Source organism: Cnephaeus nilssonii (assembly GCF_951640355.1).
Source record: "Cnephaeus nilssonii genome assembly, chromosome: Y".
Lineage (NCBI taxonomy): Eukaryota > Metazoa > Chordata > Mammalia > Chiroptera > Vespertilionidae > Cnephaeus > Cnephaeus nilssonii.
In genome coordinates, this window is record NC_137096.1 from 8,638,464 (window position 1) to 8,651,090 (window position 12,627).

The window sequence follows — 12,627 nt, forward strand, 5'->3', positions numbered from 1 at the left end:
TTGACATGATGCTTATGTGAAGGTGGGTTGAGACTATTTTCCTTGTACCTTTAAGAAGTATTTTTGCATTTCCTTTATCTGAACTTTCTGCACCCAAAATCATTTTCTTTGGCATATTTATGCAATGCTGCTTGAATTCTCTGTGGGTTCTTCAAACTGATTTTCCAATAACTCTGTGCACTGTACTGAAGACATGTAAAGACCCAATTTTATCATTTTGGGCTAACCTGTGTGCTTATGACAATGATACTGCTTAGTAAAGATTTATACACAATAACCAACTTGTCCATTTAACAAATGTTGATCATACTCAAATAGGATGATGTTATTTAAACACAGATGATGGCGGACATAACACTTAATCTCCACAGAAGTGACTCCAGGAGATCCCTTCCACTTAATAGGGGTCCATCTTCAAGAAGTTGGGATCCCCCTCCTACAAGATCTGCCCATTCTGTTACAAGGCAAAGCAATACTGGGATAGGAAGTCAAGGTAGATGCTACAGTCTCTTATGGATTAGCGTAATGAGCTATTTGAACAGGAATGCTGCACTTTAATTTCAGGAAGCCAAATGGAAAGTGAGTGGTGGATGGGCATCTGTACTGAACACTACCTTTTTGTGATTGTCAGGAAATAATTCCTCAGCTTCTAATTAGTGAGGCAAGAAGTAGGTGACACCAGAATTAGGAATGCATTCCTTTTATTCCATGTTGATAGTGTCGTTTTTATATTTATTTTTTTAATATTTAAAATAAACTGATTTAGTATAATAATGTTTATTCACTAAACATTAATATTCCTAGAATATAGGAATGTACAACCCTATATTCTAGGAATATTAATGTTTAGTGAATAAACATTATTATTGCATTTAAAATAGTTTTTCAAAAATTAATATTCCTAGAAAAACTATTTTAAATGCAATAAATTTACATGTAATAAACATTAATATTTCAATTAATATGATTTTAAATATAATAATATTTGAGACACAGTGCATGAATTTGTGCATGGGTGGGGTCCGGCCAGCCCCCACTGATCTCTGGGCCAGCCAGGGGTAGGGGCTGCAGGCTGTTGGCTGGTCGGCCCCACCCTGATTGCGTTTGGGGGCACAGATCAGGGGAGTGGCTGGCCAGTAGGAGGCACCACGGGTAGCTTGTCAGTAGTCTTGGCCCAGATTGGTGTTTGGGGGGGCCGATTTAGGGCAGGGCAACCCGGAAGGAGTCGCCACCAGAGTATTGCCTGCCAGGCCTGCCCCCCTTGTAGAACTTCTGGTCTAACTCTCATTTGAGGGCACAATATGCATATTACCCATTTTTCATATATCCTTACATGCAATAAAAATTAATATGTTAAGAAAAAATGTTTTTAAATATAATAATATTACCAAACTGTACTAACATAGTATATAACAAAAGTTGTAGGAAATATTAAAAATCTGAAAATAATAGGATTACTTGTATTATATTCTAAACTACTTCATTTTACTCTGGCTCTATTTTGGTTCATCATTTTATGTGGTTCACTTTATTCTACAAATGAATGAGATCGTGTGATATTTCTCTTTTTCTGACTGGCTTGTTTCACTTAGCATAACGCTCTCCGTGACTATCTATGTTGTTGCAAATGGTAAGAGTTCCTTCTTTGTTACATCAGCATAGTATTCCATTTTATCAATGTGTCAGAGCTTTTTAATCCACTCATCTGCTAATGGGAACTTATACTTTTTCTAAAGCTTAGCTATTGTAAATGGTGCTGGTATGAACATAGGCTTGCATACATTTTTTTTTTTTTTGATTGATGTTTTCAATTTATTGGGATATATTTTTAGAGGAGAGAGTACTGGGTTAAATGGGAGTTCCAGTTTTAATTTTTTGATGGAAAAAACTTAAGTTTATTCCTTAAATCTTTTGGTTTTCACAGTGGTTGCAGCAGTCTGCATTCCCACCAGCAGTGCCCGGCAGTTATGAGTTAGGTAGGTCTTCTACACTTCTCAGTCTCTAGTGCAGGACAGTGCTAAGGGCTTTTTCTCACTAATTAGGTCAGGCAAAGACTCAACGTCTCCAGAAACTGCCTCTCTCTACAGACTGATAGGATTCCAGCTTGAATTATCCCCTTGGAGGCAATCGTCCTCAAGTGTGGTGAGATTTTTTTTTTTTTTCCAACAAGGTGTGGCAGTCGCTTTGCCAGGAGGCCAATTGTCATTTTTAATACCTTAAATGGCCTCAGGGCACAGTGTTTTCCAATAGGGTTTGTCACTTGTCTTACGCCCAGACAAGGCAAATGTTTGTGTGGGAAAGATGTTCTCCTCTGCATGAGGGAATGACTCCAGCAAGGAAACTTGTGGTGTCTGTCTTCTGAGCTCTATCCCGCTAGTACCCAGTCCTGGCTTCTACACTCACCACTCCAGTCCACTTCACCCTCCCTTTCTCAGGGCACAAGGTGGGTCAATCCAGAGGGAAATTTGTGTGTTGGCCCTTTAAGAGGGTGCCTGCCTTTCCAGTCATCTCTCCCTACCCAACAGTGTCCTGCTGCTTTTCACAGCCAGGTGTTATATGGGTACCCTCCTCAGTTGTGTTGCTCTCCACTGGAGGGCCCAGCTCGGAGATTAGATCTCAGAGTTCTCAGTGGCAGCCCCCACAGCTGAGATATCTCTCTGGGACTTTAGTTGCTGTTTGTGGGTGTCTGGCCAGCCCTTTCTTGCCTCCTCCCCTCCTACCAGTGTGTATGTGGTCTCTACTTTAGGTCCTCGGGTGTCAGGGTTCTCTCCTGTGAGTTTTCTGTTGATTGTTCAGGAAGTTTTTCTGTGTTTTAGTTGCCATATCAGTTTCTTCCGGGGGCCATGTCCCTGCAGCATCCATTTACTATGCCACCATTTTTAATCCTCTTCAGAATTCCTCTTAACCCTACCAGACCGCTGTACTGATTTTTTGGTAATTTCTGAATCTGCTGCTATACCTCTGTACTTAATTTTTGGTACTTTGCCTAGTACGTGAAAAAAATGCGTCACAAACTAAAAATAACCAACCAATCATGGTCAAACCTCATGGTAAGCCATTGCAAATGTCTGCCCCATGTGTTTGAATTGACTTTGTGTGGTTTGACGTGAAAAAATTCTGAAAATTCACAATGAAAACATCGGCTGATGAACCAAGCACTTCAACAGGAAAGCTAAGTAGGTCTAGTCTTATCACCGTGCAACAGGGGATCGATACTTGGTTGATTCAGACTCTGAGGAGTCAGAATTTCATCAAGAATATGTTTCCAGTTCAAGTGACACAGACAGTGAGAGCTCAAGTGATGAGGAGAATCTTGAACCTTATAGATCTAGAGCTAGATCAATAGTAAGAGAAGGGTTGTGTGTCCCTCAAACAGCAGATGGGGGAGATCTAGGTGGCGATGAAGGTTGGACAAGGAATTTTGTGTCACCAAATACAGATCTGAATTTCAATGAGGATGGAAAAGGCCCAGTGAACATTCCTGGATCTATCATAGAGGAGAGTGAACCAATTGACTTTTTATACTTGTTTTTGGATGATACTTTCTGGCAAAATTTGACAGAGAAAACCAACCTCCGGGCCCACCAATTGCGTATAGCAAAGCCCAACTTCTACAATGCCAAAAATTTCAAGGATGCCACAGTGGAAGAAATGAAGGCTTTTCTTGGACTGAGGATCTATATGGAATACTTATGTATAAAGCCCAGCTATCGGGATTATTGGACTAATGAAGGCTCTGACTTTGTTGGGTTTACTCCAGGATTTCTAAATGTTATGACTCGAGACAGATTCTTGGCCCTTTGGAGTTTTTTACACATAAATGATGAGGAAGACACAGATATTGATAAGACAGATAGAATATATAAAGTTAGGCCTTTCTTGGAAAGTCTGCTCCCCAAGTTTCTCCACTTCAACCAGCCAAAGCAACATTGGAGCCTAGATGAGGGGATGATCCCGACAAAAAACCGCTTGGCCATCAAGCACTATATCAAGGATAAGCCCACAAAGTGGGGCATCAATCTTTCCTTCTCTGTGAAGGTGAGACTGGCTATATTTTGAATGCAGAAATCTACCCTGGTGCTGCACCAATGCCTATAAAAGACTTGGGCACAGTAGGAAATACAGTTGTTCGTCTCCTGACCTCATGTGCAATGGAAAATAAATCTCATGTGCTTGTCATGGACCGGTTCTACAACTCTGTTACCCTTGCTAAATATGTACTGTCAGAATTACACACAGGAATTGTGGGAACCCTGCAGCAAAACAGGAAGCAGTTTCCTAAGGTGCTGAAAAGTGTAAAAAACCTTGCTAGCGCTGAAACCGGTTTGGCTCAGTGGATAGAGCGTCGGTCTGCGGACTGAAAGGTCCCAGGTTCGATTCCGGTCAAGGGCACGTACCTTGGCTGCGGGCACATCCCCAGTGGGAGGTGTGCAGGAGGCAGCTGATCGATGTTTCTCTCTCATCGATGTTTCTAACTCTCTATCTCTCTCCCTTCCTCTCTGTGAAAAATCAATAAAATATATTTAAAAAAAAACATGTAAAAAAAAAAAACTTGCTAGGGGTGATAGTCGCTATCTATGTCAAGAAAGTGTAACATGTTTAGTTTGGCAGGATAGAAAGCCCATCACATTTATTTCGAACTACCATGATCCAGACCAAAATGTAGAAATAAACAGAAGAAATAAAGATGGCAGTGTTCAAGAAATACAGATGCCGCAGCTGGTGAAGGACTATAATAAATATATGGGTGGCTGTGACAAAAATGACCAGATGACATTACCACTGGCACCAGTGGCTTTTCATAAAATTTCTTATGTGGGCCAGTTATAATTCTTATATCTTGTATGCTTCAAAGCAGCAAGCTGCTTCAAAAAATCCAGTTTATTTCACCAGATATATTCAGAAACTGTGCCTGCAACTTATTGTTGGATACAGGGCATCAGGCCACTGCCACCCACAAAAGGATTCCTGCCCTCAATGGATGACCCCAGGCAATCATTTTCCTGAGATTCCCCCTGGGACATTGTCTAATCATATCTGTGTTGTGTGCATGGAAAAGCACTCCAGGTACAACAAGCAAAATCCTGGAGTGTCTTACAAAGACAATCCATGCAAGAAGTTGAAGAGCAACATCTGGTGCTCACTTTGCAAGAAGTACCTCTGTGTGAAACAAGGCTCATCCTGCTGGGTGGATTGGCACACAAAGGTGGAATATTGGCGCTAGATGAAAGGTAGACCTATTTTCTACAATGTCTCCAAGTTCCATCGTATTCTAACCACTTGTTTGCATGTAACTAACATTTTTCTATATCATGTTGATTTTTTCTCTTTAATGCTCAGGAGCCCAGGTATAGGGACTGTTAGGTTCAGGGACTCAGGTCTGGTAGGGTTAATTTTAAAGTTCATGCTAAAATTTTTTCCAATAGGCTTCTTTTTCACTTGGTTTCAGGATGGGGTTTTGCATGAAGGCCCTAATGTCCTGCGAGTGCACATTCTGATCATTAGCACCATCAGGAAATGTGTTTTGAGGCATGATCAATAGGCATATAATAACGGAAACTTGCTATGTCTCTTCCTGTTTCTTTCTGTGTTTGGATCATGATGGAGCCATATTAAGGCTCTTGTTTCTAGTAGAGTGTGGAAGGATGCACTCTTGATTTCAACACGTATTCTTCAGAGGAAACCTTGATAAAACGGTGTCCTTCCCTAAAACATATTAGGACGTTCAATTATAAGGCCTGGACCCTTTATAAGGACAAGACATTATTATTGGTTGAAAGAAAATTCTAAGGAGCACATAAATAAATAAAGATATATTGTGTGCTTCCAAGAATTATATACTTGTTGAGGAAATATGCAGACTAAATAACTAACCTTAATCAATAGAATATAAGTCTTTTTCAACAGGCTGAAAAGTGATCAATGTGTGTTCAGATGGTGTGTTTTTAATAAAAATGAGGGTGGAAAGGCACACTGGAAAGAGTCAGGCATTGCAGGTAGCCAAATCACAGCATGCATCTAGTTGTGAAAAATAAGGTGAAAGTGACTAATTAGTATTCATACAGAGATGCCTTAAATTCTAACATAAATCCCTCACATTAAAATTATGTTGGAAAATTGAAATTACTGAGAGCATCAGTGTAGTTAAGAAGAATATGCCTCTGCACTTGAATATAGATAAGCAGCCTATCCGTTTCAATTTTGGATGATCTAGTCAGCAAAGAAAATTAGTGAAAGGTTCACTTTGGGGAATTAAGGGTAAGAATTAGCACTGAAACATAGTAATATTTATGGGAGATATAAAATTTCTCATAATTTGAAGGAGGTTCAGTGCTCTTCATATGAGCCATTAAATAACACAGCTAAAGAGCAGTATAAACTATATTGCCATTATTACCAAAATTAAGGTTATACCTTTAAGTCAGTCAGCATTAGGAGGGAGCCATGTTAAATTGGTAATAAATTATAAAATTACTAGAGGCCCAGGGCACAAAATTCAAACACCAGTGGGGTCTCTCAGCTTGACCTGCGCCTTCTCGCAATCTGGCACCCTTTGGGGGGTGCCGGACTGCTGGTTTAGGTCTGACATCTCCTGAAGGATGTAGCAGTGTGCAAAACAGCAGGCCTCTGGGGAGGAGCTGAGCTAGAGCCAGGTGCCTCGCTATTTGAGCTAGGCTTCTGGCTGAGTGAAGCTCCCACTGTGGGAGTGCACTGACCACTAGGGGGCAGCGACTGCATTGAGCTTCTGCCCCTTGGTGGTCAGTGCACATCATAGCGACCAGTCATAAGGGCCGCTTAGGCTTTTATATATACGTGTATATATATATATATGTGTGTGTGTGTGACTAATTTGGCATGTCCTGGCCCAATAAAATGGTATCTTGTCAGTATTACAATACCAGTTACCTGGTGCATGGATCCATGCACATTGAAAGGAAGTTAATTAGAAGAAATATTTTACTATTGCTATTTGCCCTTTATAATAGAAATGTCAACAAAATTCATGATTGACAGTGACAGATTGAAACACACGCAGGCAATTGGCACCAGCAAGAGCTTTATATGTATCGCGCATGCACAAGTCAACTTAGCCTTATGTATATAGAGAGAACAAACTTGCTTAATTAGACCTGCTTTCTGATTTAGCTAAACTTTTCCCAGCCCAGTAAAGCACCCTGCCTTCTCTTTCAGGTAATTGTCAGCAACACAGCAGTAAATATTAACACAAAACAGATTATTAATGTAGGTCATGCAGGGAGAACAAAGGGTAAAGTATCTAACTGCAGCAGTGTTTGACGATATTCTGCGCAGTGAGAATCCCTGAAGTCATTTTCAAGTTCCACCATTTCTTACTTAATTTCAGTCTGGTCAAGTTTCTAAGCTTTCTCAATCTCAGTTTTCTGGCTAATGAAGGGAAAATCGGATTCCACCAAGTCTACTATCTACCTATTTCAGGATTTCTGTGAGGATCAAATAAGATGAGGCACTGGAGAACGCTTCACAGACATTTGGTTAGTCTAAAATGTTTCCACCTGGCTATAAAGCAAGTCATGTTCCTGGGCTGAAGAAACTGCAAGGAGGATAGTCGCTAGGAAAAGGAAGCTGGACATTGCTACTTGATGCCATTACCCAAACGGACACTTAGTATATTAGCCTTTTACATATATAGATTGTCAGAAGATAATACATTCCAGAGTAACATTTTACAGCACATACAACCATTAGCCCAAATGGAGTCTTAGAATAAATGTAAACATTGTTGTGGAAAGAGGAAATAAAGTGTTGTTTTGAATTTTTTTTTCCCTTAAAATATTGCTCTTGCAAAAACCGGTTTGGCTCAGTGCATAGAGCGTCGGACTGTGGACTCAAGGGTCCCAGGTTCGATTCCAGTCAAGGGCATGTACCTTGGCTGCGGGCACATCCCCAGTAGAGGGTGTGCAAGAGGCAGCTGATCGATGTTTCTCTCTCAGTGATGTTTCTAACTCTCTATCCCTCTCTCTTCCTCTCTGTAAAAAAAAAAAATCAATAAAATATATTAAAAAAATATTGCTCTTCATTGTGATATCCTCACGTTACTGTTTTTCATTTACAGGACCTCTGTCATGTGGTAGAGAGAATTATGCAGGTGCTTCGTGCAAAGAGCCAATCCCTTCCAGGAGAAATTACCATATGTCTCCTATGGTAATGATGATTGCACTACTAGTTATGGGTAACGGGCAACAAAATATAGTTCACCTAATGTATACTAGACACATTTGTTGTTGATGTGAAAATCATCCATCATCACACTAAATATTTACCATTGACCAAGTAAATAGCATGCAGTGTATTCAGAGTCCTATGCCACCACCACATCTGTGTTCGTCCAAAACATCTTAATCACCCCTAAATAAAAGCTCTGCATGTAAAGCAGTCACTACCATTCTCTTCCCGGATCCAGCTTCTATCAAACATCAAACAGTATACTGTCTGTATTGAAGTGCCTGTTTTCCACAGAAACTAGTATTGGAATGAAACAGGACAGGACCATTTGTGTCTGGCTTGTTTCTGTTAGCATGCATGTTTCCAAGGGTCATCCATGTGGCAGTAATCAGTTCATCGCCACTTTTATAGCTGATTAAATATCCAATTGCAGCTCTAGTGGACATAGCTCATTTATCTCTTCATCTGTTGGGCTCATTTCCACAAGAGGACTTCTGAGAGCATCCCTAGACTAGCATTTCAGTAGAAGTTTCCAGTGATTTTGGGTGCATAACTTAGAGTGGAAATTCAGAATCATATAGTAATTCAGTGTTAAATGTTTGTTGAAGGAATTTCCATTGTTTTCCATAGCAGCGGCACCTTGTCACCTTTCTGTTGTTTGTGCACAGAATTCCAGTTTTTCTAAATCCCCAACAACCCCTGATATTTTCCTCTTCACACATTGTTGCCTACTTAGGAATGAAGTAGTATCTCATTTGGGTTTTGATTGGCATTTCCCTAATGACCCTTTAAGTTAATCAACTTTTCATGAGCTTGTTAGCTGTTTGTGTGTCTTCTTTGGAGAAATGTCTCTTGAACCCTTCTGTCCATTTACATTTTCCTATTTTTGTAGTCAGAGTGTGTACATGTTCTGTATCTTAGAGGGTGATTGCAAAATACTCCTGCTTTATTTCCTTAAGTTATTCCAGCAGAGATGATCCAGGTTCCCGATTCAGCAAGCGTTATGGACCACCATCTAGGGAGGGTGCACACCGTGACCATGGCCTTTCAAGTTCTCGAGATGAGCACTCCTATAGAAGACACAGGTGTTTAAAAGTGTTCCCCTCTTTCTGTCAAATTACAGCAGGAAGGTTTGGGATGTGGGGGTGAGATAAGAGATCAACCTAAGTATTTGTATGCATACATATAAGCATAACCAATGGATGAAAGACACTAAGTGGTGAGGGCATGTATGGGAGTGGCGGGGCAATGGGAAGATATGTACACATGTAATAATTTAATCAATAAAAAATTTAAAAAAATTAAAAAGTTAAAAAAAATAAAAGTGTTTCCCTCTTTTATCCAATAGCTCACTGCAGCTGTTAACTTTGACACAGTTAATTCCATGTTTTTTTCATGGTGGTCTTCATGGCTGTGGGAGCAGTCCTGGTAGAGATTATTCTGAATGTTGAACTGGAGGCTCTTATGGACGTTTATATGAGAGCTATGGTAAGTGTCCAGATATACTGTGTGTAAGTGACAGGATTGGATTTTATAGGCTGCCTTGTGTTACTCTAAGTTTACTTCCATTTGCCAAAGGGAGTACTATATGCATTATGGGTGTTGTATTATCTTGGAGATGTTGTATTCTTTTCTTAGTAGCTCATCTGGAACAGTATATGCTTTCAGGGATGAGGGATCACACTCTTTTATCTTCCTTATTAAAGAAACAAAATTCTACACTTGCTTTTTTTTTGTTCCTCACCTGAGTATATTTTCTCCAATGACCTTGGCAGAGTGGGATAGAGGGAGTGGGGATGAGAGAGATCTACATTAATGTGAGAGAGATACTTTGATAGTTTCCTCATGCACAATCCTCAACCAGGTCCAGGAAGGGACCCTGCAACCCATGGGCATGCCCTTGACCTAAAAACAAGGGATCCTGCAGGGACAAGGCTGGTACTCTTCCCACTTATGCATACCAGTCAGGGGGTATTTTACCATCTTTAAATCAGAAGGAGCAGTTGACAGCGTGAAGCATAGGGAAAATACAATGGTTAGAATTTCAGCCTGTTTTCAGAAAAATGTGCATTCATATTTATTCATAATCAATTAATTAAGCCATTATTGGGAAAGAGAACCAAGATGGCGGCAAAGTTAAACAAATGAACTGCGCCACGCACAGCAATTTCAAAAATACAACTAGAGGACAGAGCGTCTGCCACCCAGAACCACAGGAGAGCTGGACGAATGGTGGATTTACAACTAAGAGGGAAGAGGAAAGAGCAAACGCGGAGGGGCTGAGGTGCGGAGGCGCGTGGGTCGGGCTGGTGCCGGTGAAGGGACACGCGGCTTTTTTTCCAACCCTAAGGAAGATAAGCTCCCCATCACTCTGAAATCCAGTTTCTGGGGATGCGCGGGAGACCCAGACACCAACAGGGAGAAGCTGGACTCTCGGCCATCGTGTCGGAAAGTGAGAGTGACTTTCTTGCAGAGGTGCACCCAGCAATCAGTGTTTACTCCACTGGAGCACAGGACGCAGGGACTTGGAAACGCGGAAAGGCAGAAAAGGCAGAAAAGGCAGACTTGCAGCCATTGCTGTTGGCCACGCCCTAGCTTAGTGACGCCCTGAGACACCGCCCCACCCTGAGAGCCGCCCCGCACATTCTACAAACCCGCCCAGGCTCCAAACAGCAGCTTTTGCATATAAATGGCCTGCCCTGTGGCAGCTTAACCAAATAAACTGCAGTTCCAGTCAGACTGCTCCAAAACCACTCAAGCAGGAGGAGAAAACTGCAGTTTTTGCTGTAACTCCTGCTGAGTGGCCTCAGACAGTAGTTGTCCTGCACCCCATTGGAGACCCAGAAACGAGGGCATCTAGTGTTCGGTGTGAGACGACACCAGATTTCAACCACTCGCATAATGGACACATTCAAGAGGCAGACTCAGTGAGCGCCAAAGCCCTACTGGAACAAGTCCCGTCCCATAAACGTGTCTCCTTCACAGCAATTCTTCCTTTATAGATACAGCAGGTCCTCACAGCCCATTGGCCTGGAAGAAAATTCCTCCCAGTGTCACCAACAACAATCAAGACTTCACTACACAAAGGAGGACCAAGATGGAGGCATAGGGCGGACTCCTAATTGTTGCCTACCACAATTTTGAAACTACAATAGGAAAACAGAGCAGACACCATCCAGAACCACTGGAAGGCTGGCTGAGCAGATGCTGTACAACTAGAATAAAAGAGAGGGGTACGCGGGATGATGCTGATGCCGGTGAGCCAAAGATCACACTTTAAGAACTAAAGCTCTGGCGACACAATGGCGGCCTGGAACGTGCTCAGCGCAGTTTCCCCGGAGGTCTCCGGCTGAGGGGACGGCTCCACTCGCTGCCGAGCACGAACAGACGAGCCCCTGGGAGACATGGGGTGGGAGACCCCACGCTTGCTGACCTCCGAGTCCTTCGAGAATCTCAGCACCCCGGAAGCGGCCAGGTGTGCACGCCCGGCGACCAGCCATGGCTGCAGACCCGAGCGCCGATGCAGCGACCCAAGACCAGCTCGCCACCATGCACCGGGCGCACCGGAGCTTCGCCGAGCCCGCTGCCCAGCGAGTTCTGCGGCAGATGCCCTGGAGATTTGAGAAAATGGCTGGAGGAATTGCTGAGAAGTAAGTGACCAATTAGAGTTGGGATCGGGAAGACGAGGTCCTGCTGGGTCCAGGATCCAGGAGCGCTCGCCCGGCGACTGGTCACCGCTGCAGACCCGAGTGCACCCACCGCAACGACCTCGGGCCAGCCCGCCGCCACGCACCGGATGCACAGGAGCTTCACCAAGCCCGCCGCCCTGCGAGTTCCACGGCAGCCACCCCGGAGCTTTGAGAAAATGGCCGAAGGAATTGCTGAGAGGGAATTGACCAGCAGGAATTGGGATCAAGAAGATGAAGCCCCGCTGGGTCCCAGGTCTGGGTGAATCCGCGGGCCCCTGGGTCCGGGCGAGGCTGGGACCCGGGTCAGGGTGAGGCTGAGTCCAGGGAATGAGTGAAGCTGCGCGCCCCTGGGTCCAGGCAAGGCCACATGCCCCTGGTTCCTGGTGAGGCCATGCGCCCCTGGGTCTGGGTGAGGCTGGGTCCCGGGTCCGGGCGAGGCTGCGGGCCCCTGGGCCCGGGTGAGGCCACATGCCCCTGGGCTGTGTGAGGCCTCACGCCCCTGGGTCTGGGTAAGGCTGGGTCCCGGGTTCGGGTGAGGCCGCGCCCCTGGGTCCGGGTGAGGCTGGGTCCTGGGTTCGGGTGAAGCTGGGTCCCGGGTTCGGGTGAGACCGCGCCCCTGCGTCCGGGAGAGGCCACGTGCCCCTGGGTCCTGGTGAGGCCATGCGCCCCTGGGTCCGGGTGAGGCCATGCGCACCTGGGTCCGAGTGAAGGTGGATCCCGGGTCCGGGTGAGGCCG